Source organism: Lissotriton vulgaris, chromosome 3_1, assembly GCF_964263255.1.
Source record: "Lissotriton vulgaris chromosome 3_1, aLisVul1.2, whole genome shotgun sequence".
NCBI lineage: Eukaryota > Metazoa > Chordata > Amphibia > Caudata > Salamandridae > Lissotriton > Lissotriton vulgaris.
The window spans coordinates 1,532,800,608-1,532,820,166 of NC_141689.1; positions in this window are offsets into that span (position 1 = coordinate 1,532,800,608).

The window sequence follows — 19,559 nt, forward strand, 5'->3', positions numbered from 1 at the left end:
CATCATACTGACAAGTTCACCTATGATCAGTCACTTATTGTGTAAAAAAGCGGCTAAAACAGAAGTGGCTATGTGCTGTATACAGTGGGGTACCAAAACTAGGGTGGACCCCCAAGCAAAGTACATGGAGGGGGTGGGCCCTGGTCCACCATCTAATGCATTGTTGCACCGCCAACAAATCGAGCATATCAAACTAACACTTACTGGTCCCAGACAAAGTCAGTGTACTGTGCTGAGGGGGCCTCCTGGAGCTTGAGGGCCCCCGTCATCACAGGGGCTATAGAGGCTAATGTTACTCCACTGGCTGATTTAAAAAAGATATCATAAGATCATCAGTCACACACTCAGTCCGTATTACCTGATTAGGAGGCGCAATTATCATCATGTAACAAACTAAAGTCACATGTGTTTTGCATGTTTCCCTCTTTCCAATGGTCATCAGGGATCCAGTGTGTGGTTCACCATCAACAAAGTATGAAGAGTAAAAAAAGGAAAGACCTTTTCTCATGAACAGAATTTGATTCCTCAACTTCTCTAATTAATCAGCTGATTTTTTGTCTTTCTTCAGAGTGTGTCAACAACGTCACTGTCAAAAAAAGAACCAGGGTAAACTCAGTATGACTAATGGATCTTGGATAATATTATGTGGGAAACAATGATTCACCAAGGACCCATCTCAACTTCACATTTCCAAGACACACCTATTTTTCTTGGGAAAATAGCAAAGTAAAATGTGTAAGTATGTTGAAATAGGTCCTTTGTGAATCATTGTTTCCCACTATAACAACATCACTGCCTACAAAAGAGGCATTTGTTTACTTTGATTGTGTTCTGTATTTGAGGTGAAATGTTCTACTGCTGTGATTGCTGTTATTTTTGTTAGATACTGCTAGAAGTGGGTGCACTGGAGATGCAGTTCAGCATCTTCTAAAGACATTTGTGGAGTTTTAGCTCTTCCGTTTGAATTTAGCCCTGTTCCATTCTGGCAGTTCAAACATTTTTAATTGCCATTATTCAGACAAGAACATTCTTATTGCTTGGAGGAAAGCAGTTCATTTTTCTAAACGCAGACAGTAGGTAGTGGAATACAGATCACCTCCCAATGGCACACATTTTGGCCACATCAACCTTTTTGTCAACTCATACCTATAATGGGAAATACTCGACTTACCTCAACTTCCTGAGGCTTTGTCAGACCTCCATATACGTACATATATATATTCTGAAAAGTTAGTAAAATGGTTGATTGAATTGAATAATGTAATAAAAAAATGTTGTAACCTATTTTTGAAAATACATGTTTAAATTAATTAAAACGTGTAATAGAGGATTGGTAATTTTATTTGTAAAATATTTTTTTTAATTCATATTTATAAATGAATTAATATATGTTGATTATTTGGTCATTTATGGTTTAAATCTGTTTATTGAAATGTCAGAGAAAACAAAACAACAAGACCTCAATCTTTCTTCCGGCATCGCAATACAGACTCCACATCAGTGAAGACAATCCTACTCAATACATTCTAGGAGCTGGCCAGCTGTGTAGGTCCTGTAAAGTACCCAAACACAAAACAACATGCCCTCCCCCGCCAGCCCCCCTTTGTCCACAAATCAAAAGAAGGCCCCCACGAGGAGGAAAAAAAGGGGGGGGGAAGAGATAAGGAGCCACAAGTCGTGCCCTCTAGCGGCCGTGTACGTTCCCTGAGTTCTGGGATTGGGGTATCAGCCAGCCGCAGAATGCGCAGATATCGTGGGCAGCTCAGTTCTCGGAACTCCCCTGTGAGTAGTGTCAGGAAGGGCCGCCATAGCTCCGGGAATTCCTCCCCCTACCCACCAGCACAAGCGACAGTTTCTCCTTGCCGAGCACCATCCACAGCCTATGCAGCCAGCCTGAGTGTGGGGGGGCCTGTGGGGTCCTCCCGTGTGCTAAGATGTTTTGTGTAGCAGCCCATAGTGCAATAGCAATGAGGCGGCCTCTCCGTGATTTCAAGGGATACATCAAGACGTTGGGCAGCCCTAGAAGGATGTATGCTGGGAATCAGGGAGGTTGGCTATCTAGGTGTGAATCTATGTTGTCCAGGATAGTGCTCCAGTACTCCTGTAGATGATCACAACTCCAAAGCAAATGTTCTAATGTACCTAGTTCCCCTCATCCTCTCCAACAGCGGTCGCTAATGCGGGGGTCAAAGCAATGAAGGCGTTCAGGTGTAGGGTACCAGTAAGTGGCCACTTTTGTTAGAGTTTCAGTAAGACCTGCATGATATGCGGAGTGTCTGGCTCTGTGATAAATGCCTCGCCATTCTTTGGGTGTAAGGGCCCTCCCCAGCTCCCGCTCCCATCGGCACCTGCCAGCGTTGTTTTTATAATGGTTGGTGACAAGGAGGTGTTGATACAAGTCGGAGATTAGTTTTTTGTTGGATTTGCGCGTGACTAGCTACTTCTCATACGGAGTGAGATGACGGTGCGCACCTGGCTTCACCTGCGGGTGAAGCGCCCGATGGTGAATTTGCATATAAGGTAGCCTATCACTCTCCGGATTGCCATAGTCCTCTCTCATTTGCTGGAATGAAAGTATACGGTCCAGATTAAAAAGGTGCCCTAGAGACCTGCAAGGGGAGTGCCGCCACGCTGTGAAGGCTTTGGGGTCGAGGCCGGGGGTAAAGTCAGTGTTAGCATATAGTGGTGTCAAAGGGGAGGGAAAGGACGTCAACTCGGGTTTGGCGGCGACTCTGTCCCACGCTTCCATGACCGTGCCGGTGATGTGGGATGCATATACATTAGGCGGCCGGTGGTGCTTTGGGAGGAAAGGAATCCCTTGTAGGGGCATTCCTGCCACTGCCTGGTCTTGGAAGAGCCAATTTTAGCCAGATTCCAACTGGTGCCATTCCACTAGGCTACGGAGCTGTACCGCATAGAAGTAGAGTTGTAGGTCAGGTACCCCCATTCTCCCGTGCTCAGGTGGAAGTACCGCAATAGCCTGTTTGAAACGTGGACGCCGGCCCTGCCATATGAAACACGCCAGTTCCGACTGCGTCTGCTGGATCCAGCCAGCAGGAGGACGCAGGGGAAGTGTCTGATATATACATAGTATCTGTGGTAGGAGCGTCATTTTGGTGGCTGCTATCCTCCCCAAGGAAAAACCAAAGGAAATGATAGACGGAGCGTTGGCAATACAAGCATTCACCCCCAGTCAACTGATCTGGGTTTAATCCATCACCGTTCTTTAGCCCACTCTGCCACCCCAGTTCAGACATGGCCATATGCAAATCAGTCTGACCCTGTGCCTCATGGGAACAGTCCAGCCACAACTGCCAAGCCATGCCTTCCCTGGACCGGAAACAAGCTACCGAGGACCGTTTTTTGGCATTTCAGCCGTCTTCAGCCCGGCTTGCTTGAATCCAGTGGCAAAGTGAGCAAGGGACTCACGTCTGAGCATACCCTGCCAACTTATGGCAAACAAAGAAAAACCAAAGCAAATGATGGACGGAGCGTTGACAATACAAGCACTCACCCCCAGTCAACTGATCTGGGTTTAATCCATCACCTTTCTTTAGTCCACTCTGCCACCCCAGTTCAGACATGGACATATGCAAATCAGTCTGACCCTGTGCCTCATGGGAACAGTCCAGCCACAACTGCCAAGCCATGCCTTCCCTGGACCGGAAACAAGCTACAGAGGACCGGTTTCTGGCATTTCAGCCGTCTTCAGCCCGGCTTGCTTGAATCCAGTGGCAAAGTGAGCAAGGGACTCACGTTTGAGCATACCCTGCCAACTTATGGCGAACAAAGAAAAACCAAAGGAAATGATGGACGGAGCGTTGACAATACATGCACTCACACCCAGTCAACTGATCTGGGTTTAATCCATCACCGTTCTTTAGCCCACTCTGCCACCCCAGTTCAGACATGGCCATATGCAAATGAGCCTGACCCTGTGCCTCATGGGAACAATCCAGCCCGAACTGCCAAGCCATGCCTTCCCTGGACCGGAAGCAAGCTACTGCGGACCGGTTTCTGACATTTCAGCCGTCTTCAGCCCGGCTTGCTTGAATCCAGTGGCAAAGTGAGCAAGGGACTCTCGTTTGAGCATACCCTGCCAACTTATGGCGAACAAAGAAAAAACAAAGGAAATGATGGAAAGAGCGTTGACAATACAAGCACTCACCCCCAGTCAACTGATCTGGGTTTAATCCATCACCGTTCTTTAGTCCACTCTGCCACCCCAGTTCAGACATGGACATATGCAAATCAGTCTGACCCTGTGCCTCATGGGAACAGTCCAGCCCGAACTGCCAAGCCAAGCCTTCCCTGGACCGGAAACAAGCTACAGAGGACCGGTTTCTGGCATTTCAGCAGTCTTCAGCCCGGCTTGCTTGACTCCAGTGGCAAAGTGAGCAAGGGACTCGCGTCTGAGCATACCCTGCCAACTTATGGTGAACAAAGAAAAACCAAAGGTGATGATGGCTGTAATGCCAGAAACCGGTCCTGGGAAGCTTGATTCCGGTCCAGGGAAGACGTGGCTTGGTAGTTCGGGCTGGACTGTTCCCATGAGGCACAGGGTCAGACTGATTTGCATATGGCCATGTCTGAACTGGGGTGGCGGAGTGAGCTAAAGAACAATGATGGATTAAACCCAGATCAGTTGACTGGGGGTGAGTGTTTGTATTGTCAACGCTCCGTCCATCCTCACCTTTGGATTTTCTTTGCTATCCTCCCCAGCAAGGAGAGGGAGTGGCGTTTCCATCTCCGGAGTGCTCCACGGAGTTGTGTGTGGAGTCTGGCATACTTAGCTTCGACTGTGGCTGGGATGGAGGGCCCAGTAGGACCCCAAGGTAAGGGACCGTAGAGTCAGACCATTGTATAGAGTGCTCCTCCTGAACCGTGGCTAACGTCTCGGCCAAGAGGGATATATTTCAGCAATGGACTTGTCTGTGTTTATCTTGAACCCGGACGCTAGTCCAAAATTGTGCAGGTCAATAAAGAGAGTTCGGAGAGATTGGACGGGGTTGGTGAGGGAAAGAAAGATATCATCTGCGTACAGGCTAATCTTGTGTGTGTCCCCCCTAAATTTGATTCCTCTGATGAGTGCGTGTTGCCGGATCCTTTGTGCTAGCAGCTACTTATATAGCGTGAACAAGATAGGGGAAAGGGGACACCCCTGTCTCATCCCTCTGCCAATCGGGAAGCGGGAAGACATAAGCCCATTGACACGTACCACCGCATTAGGCATCCGGTAGCAATTCAGGATACGGGTACATAGAACATCCCCCAAACCAAAGAGGTGCAAGACCTGTTCAAGATAGGGCCAGTGAACCCTATCGAAGGCCTTTTCGGCATCTATTGTCAACAGCATGCAGTCCTGTCGCGTGCCCGACCCTGCTTCAGTTAGGTGGAGGACTCGCCTAGTGATGTCGCTGGTTTGGCGCTGGGGTTTGAAGCCGGCCTGGTCCGGCTCCACCAGTTGTGGCATGTATGGTGCCACCCGTCCCGCCAGGATGCTCGTGTATAGCTTGAAGTCAATTTTCAAGAGCGAAATCGGTCTATACGAGCTACAGCGGGTGGCATCCCTTCCGGGTTTCGGTATGTCCGAGATCGAGGCTTCCAAGAGATCGGCCGGTATCCCACCAGGTTGGGCAAAAGAGTTAAACAAATCTTGCAGAATGGGGGCCACCTGGTGACAGACCATTTTGTACAACACCGCCGGGTACCCATCGGGGCCGGGGGATTTCAAAAGTTTCAGCCGTGAGATTGCTGACACCACCTCCTCTAGACCGATGGGTCTGTCCAGGAACTCTTGACGAAGGCGGAGGGCCGCGTACTCCGCCTTGTCTTGGTCCAAGGCTGCTAACATTTTCCTCTCTGGGCACAGTTGGCGCCATGCCCGCCCCGTTCCTGTACGCTGGTGCATTTGCTCCAGCTCCGCTACTCTCTGTGCGATCTCTGCCTGTTTCTGCGCGCGTTCTTTGTTATTAGCCATGGCAATAGAGATAAATTCGCCCCGTAGAACAGCCTTAAGGGCGTCCCACTGCGTCCCACTGCGTCACCCGTGAGGTCTCATTGTTGCTGTTGTGGGATAAAAAGTGTGTGATGGTGAATTTGATCCGGTCTTTTGTTGACGGATAATGTAGGAGGGACTCCCTAAGTCAACCATGTCGCTGCGGTGGCGATGCAGCCGGAATCGAGAAGAATTTTCACCACCGGGGAGTGGTCTGAAAGTGATGCTGGCATAATGTCTACTTCCTGCACTCGCAGCACCAGCGGGGAAGAGCAGAGGATGTAATCGAGCCTGGCGGAAGTCTTATGGGCCTGAGTAATAGGTGTAGGCAGTACTGCGTGGGTGTAAGTGTCTCCATAGATCTATAAGGCCCAGATCCCAGAGGTGTGCATGTCGGGACTTGGAAAGGGCCCCCACCTGACCCGATCTTTGACAGGAACAGTCCGTCGTGTTATGGAAAACTAGATTGAGGTCGCCCCCCAGCAGTAAGTGTTGTTCCATGTTGGCTGTGACTGCTGCTAAGGCTTTCTGGAGAAAGCCCTCTTGTCCCTCATTAGGTGTGTATATAGAGCCTACCACCAACATCTGACCCGCTATGAGGAACCGGTACGCCAGCAGTGGCCCCTTTATCTCTGCCTCTCGGTTAAGTACCTTGCCCAGGAATGATCTAGACACCAGTATCGCCACCCATGCTGTTTTCTTGGAGGAGGATGAAAATAATTGCGTGGGGAAGGCACGGGACTTAAGACGATGTTGGTCCTTAGATAGCAGGTGAGTCTCCTGTAGGAAGCAGAGGTCTGCTGTGGAGTGCTTCAACAGGGATAGGACCACTCGTCATTTGATGGGATTGTTCAGACCCCGCACATTAAGGGAGAGAATCGTAAGTTTTGAGTGGGTCATCGTCTCACAATCGTCTCGCAATCAGTGATGCAGCCGCCTTGTGTAGCGTGTGGGAACCGGAACAAAAAGAAAAAGAGGAGTGCCCACCAAAAACCACCCCCAAACCCCTGAGCAACCCCCAGGCCCCCCCTCCCCCTTCCGTAACAGCAACCAGACCAACCCCAGCAGTTGTCCCCTCCTCCCCCACCCCCTTTCCGAACCCCAACAAGGAACTCCCGAGCACGGGTCATACCCCAAAACATGAACATAGTCCTGGTCCTGCCCTCGTGTAGCGCAGGGCTGTGGTGAGTTGCCTGTGTGGATGTACAGCTATGCCGCTCCCGGTGGGCCCCCCCGCCCCCGGACTGTGCTTAATGGCAAATGCTGGTACGTACTCCCCCCGGAGAACAATCAATCTGAGGATGTGGTGTCTTTGGCCACCTCTTGGATGGCGTTGTCCATCTCTTCCTTGATGGTGTGTGCGTCCGGCTTCAGGCTCCCCGCTGGCGAGCGGTGTCAGTCGATTTGCTGCCAACCATCCCTGGAGGGCCGTCGCGAAGGTTTCGGCGATGCACTCTCCTCCGCTTAGGTGATGCCCAACATCGTGCACATCTCTTGGAGGGAGCAAAGCTAGTGCAGGGTACCGTTCCATTTAAATATCAGTTGAAAAGGGTGCCCACAGGAGTATGAGATCTCTTTGCCTCTCAGGAAGTCCGTTGCAACCTTAAAAGCCTTGCGTTTTTGTAGCGTGATCGCAGACAAGTCCTGAAATAAGGCCACAGAATGGCCCTGAACCGCAGGGGCTGTTTTCGCTGAGCTTCCCTGAGAATGCGATCCTTGGGAGGAAAGTCTGGTAAAAAGGCTAGAATGTCTGGTGACGGAGCAAGTGCACGCCTCGCCAACCCAACCCTGTGCGCTCTGTCAATCCTGATCTCAAAGTCTGCCGGTTCCCCCAGGATGTCTCGGAAGATGGCTTGCAGGTAACCAGTGAGGTCCGCTCCCTCCTCTTTAGTTGGAAACCCCCGGACCCGAATATTATTCCGCTGGGACCTGTTTTCCAAATCTTCTGCGTGGGCTTGCAGGTCCACTTGTTGTTCCTTCAAGCGCAGTATGTCCTGCTGCAGCTGTTCCACTTCCTCGTCTCTTGCGCGGTCCCCATCCTCGATGGTGGCCACCCTTTCTCCGAGCCCATCCACCTCCCTCCTGATCTCTCGGACCTCCCCTGCGACCTCCTGCTTCAGGGTGTGGAAGTCATCTCGGAGGGAGTTAAATAAAGTCTCTAGGAAGGATTTGGTGATGGGCATCTCGCCTTCATTGGAGTCATTTTGCTGTCTGGATGCCCCCGTGGACGACTCACCTTTGTCTCCCTTCGCCTGTCCCTTACTGGGCATTTCTGGGAGGGTGCAATCCCTTTTCTATCCCTGGCCCGCCATGGTGCGTCTCCCGTTGGAGTTTACTGCGCCTCTGCTCCCTCCCCTCCAAACGGGTCCCCCGCCGGGTCCCTTTTCCCTGGGTGCTTGCTACCACACGTGGGGGGGGTCTGATGTGGGTCTCTCTTCCTGGCTACTCCTGGCGCCTATCATGTCAAGTTTGCTGTGGGTATCACCCCAGCTCCTGGGACCTCGGGTTTTGCGCCTCCCGTTCGGCAATGGCCTGGATCGTGGGTGTGGGCCGCTACCCCATCAAGGGCCTCCCCCGCCTCTCCTCAACTTGTCTTGCCGCTCTGTGTTCGGGGCCGTGGGGACCCCTGGCTGCTCCTGCGGGGATCTGCCGGTTGTGCTCCACGTGGCTACTGGGGGACCCCAGTACCCCCACCGGTCACCGGCCCTTTGTCTCCGTCCGCTTGGGCCCACTGCTCCCCTCGAGCCGCTGAGAATGCAGGCTGCTGTGAGGCGGTCACTCCGCCACTCCTCGGCTGCTTCTGTGGCCCCCTCCCACTGTCTGGTGGGGCTAGTCCGTGGGACAGAAGAGCGTGTGCAGGCCCGGGCACCCCCAGTCGTAGGCCCCATCCCCGGCCTCTTTGTCGGCGCTCACCCTCCTGCCATTCAGCACGCCAGCAGCCGCGGGTGTGTCATTCCGCCCTCTCTTGGTTCTTGCTGCGGCCCCCTTTAGATGTCTAATGGGGCCCCGCTACCCACAGGACAGCACAGGTGTGCCCTGGCCCTCTCGGTCGCAGGCCGCGTCCCCGGCCTCGATTTCAATGCTACCCCTCGGGCCGCTAGGACCGCTGGCGGTCGCAAGAGGGTCACTTCACCCCTCTTTAGATGCTGCTGTAGCACCCCGCAGCTGTCCGGTGGGGCTTGCTCTCGGAGCCGGAAGGTGCAGGTAGGCACGGGAACCCTGGGTCTTGGGCCGCGTCCCCGGGCTCAGTTGCTGCACTCACCTCGGGCTATCGTCACTGCTCTGGTGCCAGTTGCCGCCGTCGTCCGCAGATCTCTTTCGGCAGCGTGGAACTAAAATCGGCAGTTCTGGCCCCCCCAGCCGCCAGGGCGGGCCTACTCTCTCTCCTACCCCCGGTGCTGCTATATGGGGGGGGGGGAGTGTGGTGTAAACAGTCCGGGAAGGGCAGAATCTGAGGAGCACCCGGGATTAGCGACCTCTCACTCCGCCATCTTGGCCACGGCCCCTTATTTGATAATTTAATGAAAATTTACATTGAATAGCTAATGTGTTGTAACTAGGCCTAGGTGACATGTTTATTACACCAGAGTAATTGGACTAATTTCAGTAATTACTCATTACTCTTGTGATATATGATTACTGAAATTACACAAGCAAGAGCACAGGAACAGCTAACTTAGAGAGAGTGAGGGGCTACTGGCTACTGCTGTTCTTGTCCTGTAGCATTTAGTGCTATTTTCTTTGCATAAAATGCATCCTCTGGCAGATTGTATATCGCTAAATGTTGAATTACGCTTCTCACACAATTAGGAGTAAATACACTAGACATTTTCATGACAGGTAAGCTCGCCCTCAGTGGGTATTTCTTATTTTATTCCTTTCAGGTTAATTCGAATTATTTCAAATTATTTTACATTCCAATATTTTTATTTATTTATTAATTTGTTTTTAACATATTACATTACATTTCCCTTTACTCTCCTATGGGGAGATATCCACCCTCATGATGGTGATCTCCACCAACAGCTGGAAAGTTACTAATAGTAACTTCACACTTATAAACACACTTATAAACACAGTTGTAGGAGAATCCACCTCCTCATTGGAAGGAATGGAGCTATGCAAGCTTACACCTAGGTGTAACTCTATACTCTTATGTAGTGTATAGCAATAAAGTGGAGACTTACACCTTTAAAGTAGATCTACTTGTGAGTAGATCTACACATATACATTTACCTATGTGAATCAGGCCCTTGGGCTCCATTCTCATGCTTTATAAAGTCAGCTGAACCCTGTCAGGGCACTATACAATCATATTGTACGGTTCATCATTATGTATATGAAGCTTCGTCTGTGGAACCCGGTTGGTGCCAACTCCCCTCACTCCTCATTCTCCTAAGTGAGCTGTGTGCTGAGGGATTGGGATCATCGTCCAGAAGGCCAATTTACCTTGGTTGCTTTATGACTCATGGCAATCTTGCTACGGCAATTTGTATAATAAATTGTAAACTCCGTTAATTGTGCCTTTGTCTTCAGATGAGTCTAAATCTTCTCTATTCGGATCATGGTACAAACTTACTAATTGTCTGCATCCTATTACCATGTGCTATTGCACAATTTTATCTGATATTGACTGTTGTCTCTGTTGCAGCATGAATCAGTGCATAACATTTGTATCTATACACTTACTCCTCTAACAGTACTGGGCCCTCTACGATTATGCAGTCTGAAGCGTTTCCATACCCACATAGGCAATGATTCTCTGATTAATCTTTCTCCACCGAAAAGAGGGGTGAAAAATAGAGTGACCAAACTTCACGCTAGGTGTCGAATGAAGATCATTACTTGACAGCTAACTCTCAAGTTAGAAATCTAGTTTAGATACACCACTCTTAAAACCATACTGTAAAAATATAGAATAGCAACTGGAAGACCCAACCTCCTAAAGAAGTTAAGTCGAGTGAGAATTATGCAAACAAAAAGCTCCACAATTGTGACACAAAACAGTCAAAGTAATACTTGATGTTCTGTCAAAGCTCGCTGATTTTCCCTCTATGCATTTAAAAAATTTGTCACAAAATTTTGCACTGCCTTGGGTCTTTCTCAGCAAAAATCATAAAATTCACTAGGCCACTTCACATAGCATCACACTTTCCAGTAATACACGTTAATAAGCAACATATGCATTAAAATGTCATTAACACAACTTATTTTTAAGGCATGCTTTTACAGTGTTTCTGCTACTATTTTCTCTGTTTCATGTATCACTGTCTCTAACGTGTGCAATGTGTCTTTTCATTTTTTCGTGTCTTCTGTAAATAACATGTTGTGTTATATGATTTTTTTTAAATCATGCTGGATCATCTTCGTAGACAGGGAACTAATAAAAAGATTTGGCATGACTTAACAACAAATATATTTTGCAGCTATTTTTTTTCAACTGCTGAAATTGATTATGCACTTTACCGTTTGAAGATCAACATGGCTTTGTGTGTTTTTAGAGAGGAGTGATAAACACAATTAGAAGACTGTGATGTTTGTGATTGTTTCCAGTTTAGGGTGTGGGTTGAACTAATCTCAACTATTCCTCTAGTGTTAAATGCTGTTGGCTGCCATTCAGACCTCACAACTCATCAGTACTGTATCCATTACATCAACAACCAATGACATCACGGTCTGTTTGCTGCATTCTGTCATTAGCAACTGTTTAATATCACATTTAAGAAACAGTCATAAACAAAAGTGATTCTGGTTGAGAAACTGATTCTTAACAATCAAAAATGGTGGTAGTCTCTCTGAAAATGCATTGAAGAAGCCAAAATAAGACTAGTAGACAGGATCACACTTGTGGATGATATTGGTGTGTTTCGAAATATCAGTTTCACCTCAAACAAGCATCATTCCTCAATGATTTTCTTAATTTGTGAATAATTCTCACATTTGTCATACTTGAAAAGATGTGTTTATTCATGAAAAAGGTTTTTTTCATAAGGCATGAACAGTTTTTTTAAATATTGCTTTGAGATGCTTCCACAAAAACTTTGTATGTTGAATTTTGAGATTTGGTACTCAATTTCCGTGGAGCAAATACAGATCAATCTACCGACCCTGTATGCCTTGGACTACTGTGACATGGTGTATGCTTGTTTTGTGAGGCCAATTTAACTCTGGATCTGAAGTGTTGTACATGGATTGATGCTTGTGTGCCTTTAATGTGGTATATGGCTAACATCGGATATGCATTAATTGTATGATTCACAAATATGGTCAAAAAATGTATCACCCTTCATCAGTGTGTGCCTGGCCAGTAAATTATTTCAAGTATCAGCTGAGCACCATGTGAGGCTAGTACTTTAATTGGGATGAAAACAAGGTCTCTAAATGGAGTGTGGTCAAAGAAGCACTTTTAGGAATCCTTTACAAAAGGCATGACATGTTATTAAGAGTGTGGCTTAAAGCATGTGAACTAGAATCCTGTGATCGATAAATTGTGCCAGCTAAGTAGTATTTTATTGTGTTTGGGTCCGATTAGGATGGCTGTCAGACAAGCGTCCAACCGCCATCCTTTCGAAAATGGACCGGCCGATAGGGAGTCGGCGGTCCTGCCAGATGGCGGTCGGAAACATACCGATGTAGCATTGAAGCTTGTGCTGCTGCCTGAAAAAAGGCTGCAGCACAAGCCTCAATGCTATGAGGCATGTTTGTAAACATCCGTGCCACAATAATGCGATGCCTGCCACATGGTGCAGGGATGTTTATAGGGCATCATAGGTGCCTGCCCATGGCAGAAGGCCAGGGTGAAGGGGGCCCGTTAGTGGCCCCCATAGGCACTTCCACCAATCTTTGCATGGCAGCTTAACCTCCATGAAACAGGCGGCGGAAAGGCACATTGTAATCCCTACGGTGGTGTCTGAGCATGGTAGGGATTGCAGACCGTCCACCATTCTCCCGCAAACCTAATGCGGCGGGCAGCAATGCATGTTGTATGGCGGAGGGACCGCCACCAAAAACCTGATGGTGGTGGCCCCACTGCCATCGTAATCGGGCTCACAGTGTTGTCTCCATTAGTATATTCCAACATGTCACACAATAATGAACACAGTGTCATAAAACAAACTCAATCTGTTGGCTTTGCGAATGCTTATTAGCAATGATTTCTGAAAAAATCTGAAAATAATATAAGATTGTGAAATAAACATTACTAAGCTTTGCAAAGGGGATGCCTTTCTGAATGTCTGAACACTCCTTTTCTCCCCTTCTCATCACTTTCCTCTACCGCCTCTCCTTCTGGATTAGTTCTCCGTTTTTTCCTTGTCACATAGAACTCTGAGTCAGGGACACAAGGTCAGCGAGTCTGTCAAGCATTCTTAGAAAAAAGAAGGATAGACTAGAAAATTAAATATGGACTCACAAGACCATAAAAAAGTATCACTTCATAGAAAGCAAGAAGGAAATCACAAGAGGAATAATACATAAGAATGAAGAACAACCATTGAAACCATGAAGGAACAGCAAGGAAAACAAGATATGCGTGGAGACACTGAAGACGTCTTCTTGCCACTCGCTTCTATGACATAATATCAAGATTAATAATATTGAAACACACAATTATCATTATAAAATACAGATAATACAAATATCACCATCCTATACATAACACACAAAAACACAAAAGAAATCAACTACAAAAATATTGGTGTAAGAATATATCGAACACCTAAATAGAGAAAACAAAAACAATGAAAACATGAAATGCTAGATATTTTCAATACAATAAAACATAAAATACATGACTAAAACCACGAAAAAAATATTGTGAACCAAAATATAGCTAAATAAAATCATATATATATTTATTTGAAGTTTTAAAACCACATATATATATATATATATATATATATATATATATATATATATATATATATATATATATATATATATATATATATATATATATATAGCGCTCAAAACCTCGAAACAATCTTCGAAGAGACGACACAACGTTGTGTAAAAAACCTTCTTTTATTTTCTAGTCGCTGTCAACGCGTTTCGCCTGACCCAGCAGGCTTGGTCACGATAAGGTTTGTCAAACACATACACACATTTAAAGTGCTCTATAATCACGTGATACATCACGTGACTACCAAAACCATAGAACTGGAAAAGATATTTACATAGATTCTTTTTGTGCATGTTATTCAAACAAGAAATTTCTTTACGGGACTGTTTGAACAAAAGTATCAATCAATATATAAATAAACCTCAAATTTAAGTAGTCAGAACGGTGTCATATAAACAAGAAAGCAATAAATTTCTCGTGCTCAATTGTTCAGACTTCGATCCTGATTAAAGATCTTCTTACAATTTTTAGAAAAGGCGTCCAGCCCAAGTGGGCAATTAAGTTACCGAAACTACAGTAACGGCAGATTATATTCAATGATTAACATCCAAGTTCAATATAGCCCAAATGATAACATTGATGCACATGAAAAAAAACCAAAATAATTTTTCCATAAATAGAGCCCCAGTGGGCAAATCCAATCAGTTCTATTTGTTATCTGTGAAAACACAAAATCTAAAAACAGTAACACATATTTCTACAAACTTTCACCTAGAGAAAGTGAACTTTGCTTTGCAGGAAGCTAAATATACCACATAACAATGACATTGAAATCAGAACAATTCATAAGTGAGTGTATAGATCTTCTTCAATGTTCAATCCATACGGGCTTTTTGTATTCAATTCAACTATGTACCATGACTCCAGTTTGCGTAGTTCTTTCACCCTATACCCCCCTCTTTCATTCAAGGGCACGGAATCAATTACAAAATAGGACAGACTGCTCACATTTTTTTCATGGAATGTTTCGAAATGTCGGGCGACTGGATAGGACCTATCCGCATTCTTAATCGCCCTCAAATGTTGTAGCACCCGTTGATGAACGGGTTTGATTGTACTACCAACATACTGTAGATTACATCCACAGCATAAAACCTAAATCGAAAACTCTGTCTTACAGTCAAATTGTCCTTTGATTTTTTTCATTCTGTTAGAGAGGCCTGGTTTGTATGTACTCGTGTTTCTCCCATGTTCACAAGCCTTACATTTGCTACACTTCAGGAACCCATCCTTTCTGGACAACCAATTGCTCATTTTGTTTTTTGCTTTTTTCTTTACTTTAGTCAGTGTGGTTTTGACTAACATTTGTTAAAAGGATCTAGCCTTTCAGAAGGTAATCAGAGGTCTGGTAGTTAGTGCAGGACCTATAATTGGGTCATTTTTAATGACATGCCAATGTCTGCTTAAAATCTTCCTCACAGGCCCATGCAACTTGTTGTAGTTTGTGATCAACCTGCATTCATTACTCTCCTGTTTTTTCATCTTCTTGTCTTTGAAAAGAACTTCCTCTCTGGTTTTTTGCTTGACTTTGTTAAAAGATGTTTTAAGACAGTTATCACTGTACCCCCTTTGGTTGAAACGCAGTTGGAGATCAGCTAGAGCACATTCTCTGTCTTTAGGGTCACTACAGTTTCTAAGGACCCTTAGACCCTCCCCGTAAGGGATACTATTTACTAGACATGTAGGATGGAAACTACTGGCATGTAGCACAGTGTTTCCAGAGGTCTCTTTCCTATATATCTTAGTTTGTACTTTATTATCCTTTATGTAAACAGTGAGGTCTAAAAAGTTAACAGATTCAGTGCTGACGGTACTGGTGAACTTCAAATTGAAGCTATTCCTTTGTATTTTTGCCAGAAAGAGGTTTAGATCTAAGAAAGGGCCTTTCCAGACAACAAACAAGTCGTCAATAAAACGATTCCAATGGAGGATGTTGTTCTCCCATTCAGTTTGGCACTGCTTCCGGATCACCTGCTCCTCCCACCAGCCCATATGCAAATTTGCATAGCTGGGGGCGAAGCAGGTGCCCATCGCAGTGCCACAGGTTTGATGGAACAATTCATCATTGAAGATGAAAAAATTATTCTTTAAGCAGGTAGAAACCATTGACAACAACATTTGCGTATGAGCCCACAGTTTGATTGGTCTTGTCCATAGGAAGTGTCTTATAGCATTCAGTCCATCACTGTGCTTAATGCTCGTGTATAATGTGGTGACATCAATCGTTACCAAAATCAAGTCCTCCTTCCAGGGTATGTCATAGATAGATTTCAAGAAATCCCCTGTATCAAGAATATATGACGGCAGTTGTGCAGCTAGAGGATTAAGGAATGAATCAATAAACTTGGAGGTGTTTTCTAACCCACTACCTATGGCTGAAATAATCGGCCTACCAGGGGGGTTACGTGCATCCTTATGCACCTTCGGGAGCAAATAAAACACTGGAGTACCTGGATTGGTTATCTTTAGATATTTGTACTCATCATGAGTAATCAAGGACTGACCAAACCAATTTTCTAGTTCTGAATTGTACTGTGCATGACTATTAAACATAACCTCTGGTTTAATTCTCACATAGGAAGCTCTGTTGTTTAACTGTTTATAGGCTTCAGATAGATATTTCTGCCTGTCCCAGAGGACCACATTCCCGCCCTTATCAGCATTACGTACTATACAATTTTCAGTCTGCTTGATTTTCTCAATAAGGGCTGTCTGAGCTTTTTCTTGCTTGCTGAATTTTTTATTGCATACACTAGTACACTTTTCCAGGTTTTTTAAATCATTCACTACCAGATCATTGAAAATGTCAATGTTGTCACGTGCAGTGTAGGGAATGTACCGAGATCTTGGACGGAAACCAGTCGGGTCACTGGCATTGATGACCAGTCCTTCGGACCTTGCCACCTATATATATATATTTTTTTTTTACAAAAAACACAACTGTAATAGCAGCTTGTTGCAGTTCTATGGAATAGATAAGGTCCCAATGCACCCTAGGGGTGGCAACAGGAAGAAACCGCTTCACGTTTTGGAATCGAAATATATAATCAATCTCAATACAAACATTTCTAATGGACTGAATAGTGGAGAGGAATTGGTCACACATATAGGATGCTAATCCCTCTTAGGCCATTAGTATGTCAATTTCCTTCAGCCTGATTTTAATCTGCATTTAGTCACTTACTCTTCACCTTTGCCATTTTTAATGGGGGGTTTCAGTTTTGAAGGCCTAACTGTATGCTAAGGCCAATGCATTCTAAGATCCTTGACATTGGTCAAGACCATAGAAGAATTCACATATATTGATACCCATTTTTTCACTCTACTAGGACTTATGAGAGTCAAGGAAGAAATAGGGTCGAAGGTTACAGCCCTCACATTGTATGCAATCTGAGGAGAGCTATTCCGTAGGCAAAACCCATGCAACACCCCCTTTCACTTTTGTTACTCTTTTTTCACCTTGCAATACATGTGGGAATGTCTTGCCAATAGGAAGGTACCAGTAAGGATATGGAAAAGTGGCATTGAACCGTTTGAACATACCCTTGACCAAAAGATATTTTCTTTGTGTGTTATAATTTTAACACGCAGGGGATCATTTTGTCCATAGAAGCAGTGTCGTTGCTGGCAACCAGTTAGGACAATACACATTGAAAATTATCAATATGTTTTTTGCCTTTTTTTCTGAATTATTGAAGCAATAATTGCAGGATGGTTCAATTTGGCCATTTTCAAATCAAATAATCTGATCAAATTGCCATTAAAATGTTCCAGCTGCGCCATAAATTTGTAGCCAAGGAAAAACACATAAAAATCACACAATGGTTCATTTGCGTATTTTGAATTAGGTAACTTTATTAAATTGCCTGTACAATGCTCCAACCACATTGGAAGTGGTAGCCGAGAAACCATACACGTGACATAAAGGCATTGTCTTTTTTATAGTGCTATTATGGTGGTCACAGGTTATCTCAAAACAAGTATCCAGTTGTGAATAATTGTATGTTTATAATGATGCCTTTTACTAGTTGCTGCAAGGAAAAAGTTTATTCATTTGAAAATCTCTTCGAATACATTAAAATGTAATTGTGGTAAATTTCCATTTTTGTCAACATAATTTGTTGGTAAATCAAAGTGCATACTTAAAATGACTTTATTTCTTGTCTGTGACTATACAATTTTATAACTCAAATGCGGAGGCTATCGCAATGTGTACATCATCTCTTCCCTATCCATGAACTGTAACGATTATTTCCAGAAGTAATTGGGCACATGAATTTCACTCGAAAAAGGATCTGGCCATAAATATATCATCTTTGTGCAAAATAAAGTATTGTGCTGTCCAGAGGTGTGCATCTTTCTTTGTTCTTGGATTTTCAGGATGTACAGGATGTACGTGGGGAGTATATATATATATAGCAAGAGGTAGGCGTACCTCGAAACGCGTAGGGTTGTTTTTCTGCCAAAATAAATCTTTAAGCACTTGAAATTGACTTGGGCTTCGACTCTGGTTTTTCCTAAAGGATTGTGGTACCAGGACTTTGATATATATATATATATATGTATATATATATATATATATATATATATATATATATATATATATATATATATATATATATATATATATATATATATATATATATATATATATATATATATATATATATATATATATATATATATATATATATCCTACTGGCGGTCGCCAGTAGGTAGTTATAGTTAGGATTTTTTTCAATGTTAAATCTCAAAATTCTATTTGGAATAACTTTGGCACCGGTTGACGAATCTGCCTGAAAATTTCCTGAAAATGGCCTCGTCGAGCTCCGGTTCTTCCTTAAAAGTTTGGGGGGGATACGTCAAGCGGGGGCCGAGATAAAAGGGGGGTCCCAAAACGCGTTTTCCCCATGTTAATTTCCATAGGGCGGTCGATTTCACTTTTAGCCCGAATGGCTGAATGGATTTCCACCAAACTTGGCAAAATTGTAGGGACTGGTAGCCCGATGTGCCTTTGCTATGTCTCAAGATATGTGCTGCAGTGGATTTTGAGTAATTTAGGTTCCAAAAAATATATATATCTATAGGCGCTCTCCGGTGCGCGCACCGGAGTGCGCTCCCGGCGCGACACGCGACTTGCGCGCAGAAAGCTGATTGGCTCTCAGTTGTCTGTAAACATTCGAAACAGTTCGGACCGGCCGCCATCTTGTGTCTCGGTAGGATCGAGACACGAGAGGTGGCCAAAACAAAGGGGGAAATGACCATAAGGGGGCAGGGTAGACCCCCCCTTGACCCCCTAGGTTTGATGTGGGGGCTATAAAAGGGCCCCGCGGGGCATTTAAAATATTTTTTTTTTTCGTTTTGCGCGGGGGAAGCGCCCGGTACGCGCACCGGGGAGCGGCCTGGGGAGCGTACTATGAGGAAAAAAGATGACAGAGTTTTTAAATAATGAATTTTTTATTTAGAAATTGGAGGTAGTTCTAAAAAGAACTTTTTTTTTTCTTCTTTTTGTTGTTTTATATTTTTTTGTGTTTTTTGAACTTTTTGAACTTTTTTTGGCTTTTTAAAACAATTTTATAATTTTTTTGGATTTTTGTCAAGGGAAAAACAAAAAACAGGGATTCCAAAACGGCTCAACAGGAGCAAAAAAATGTGAAAATT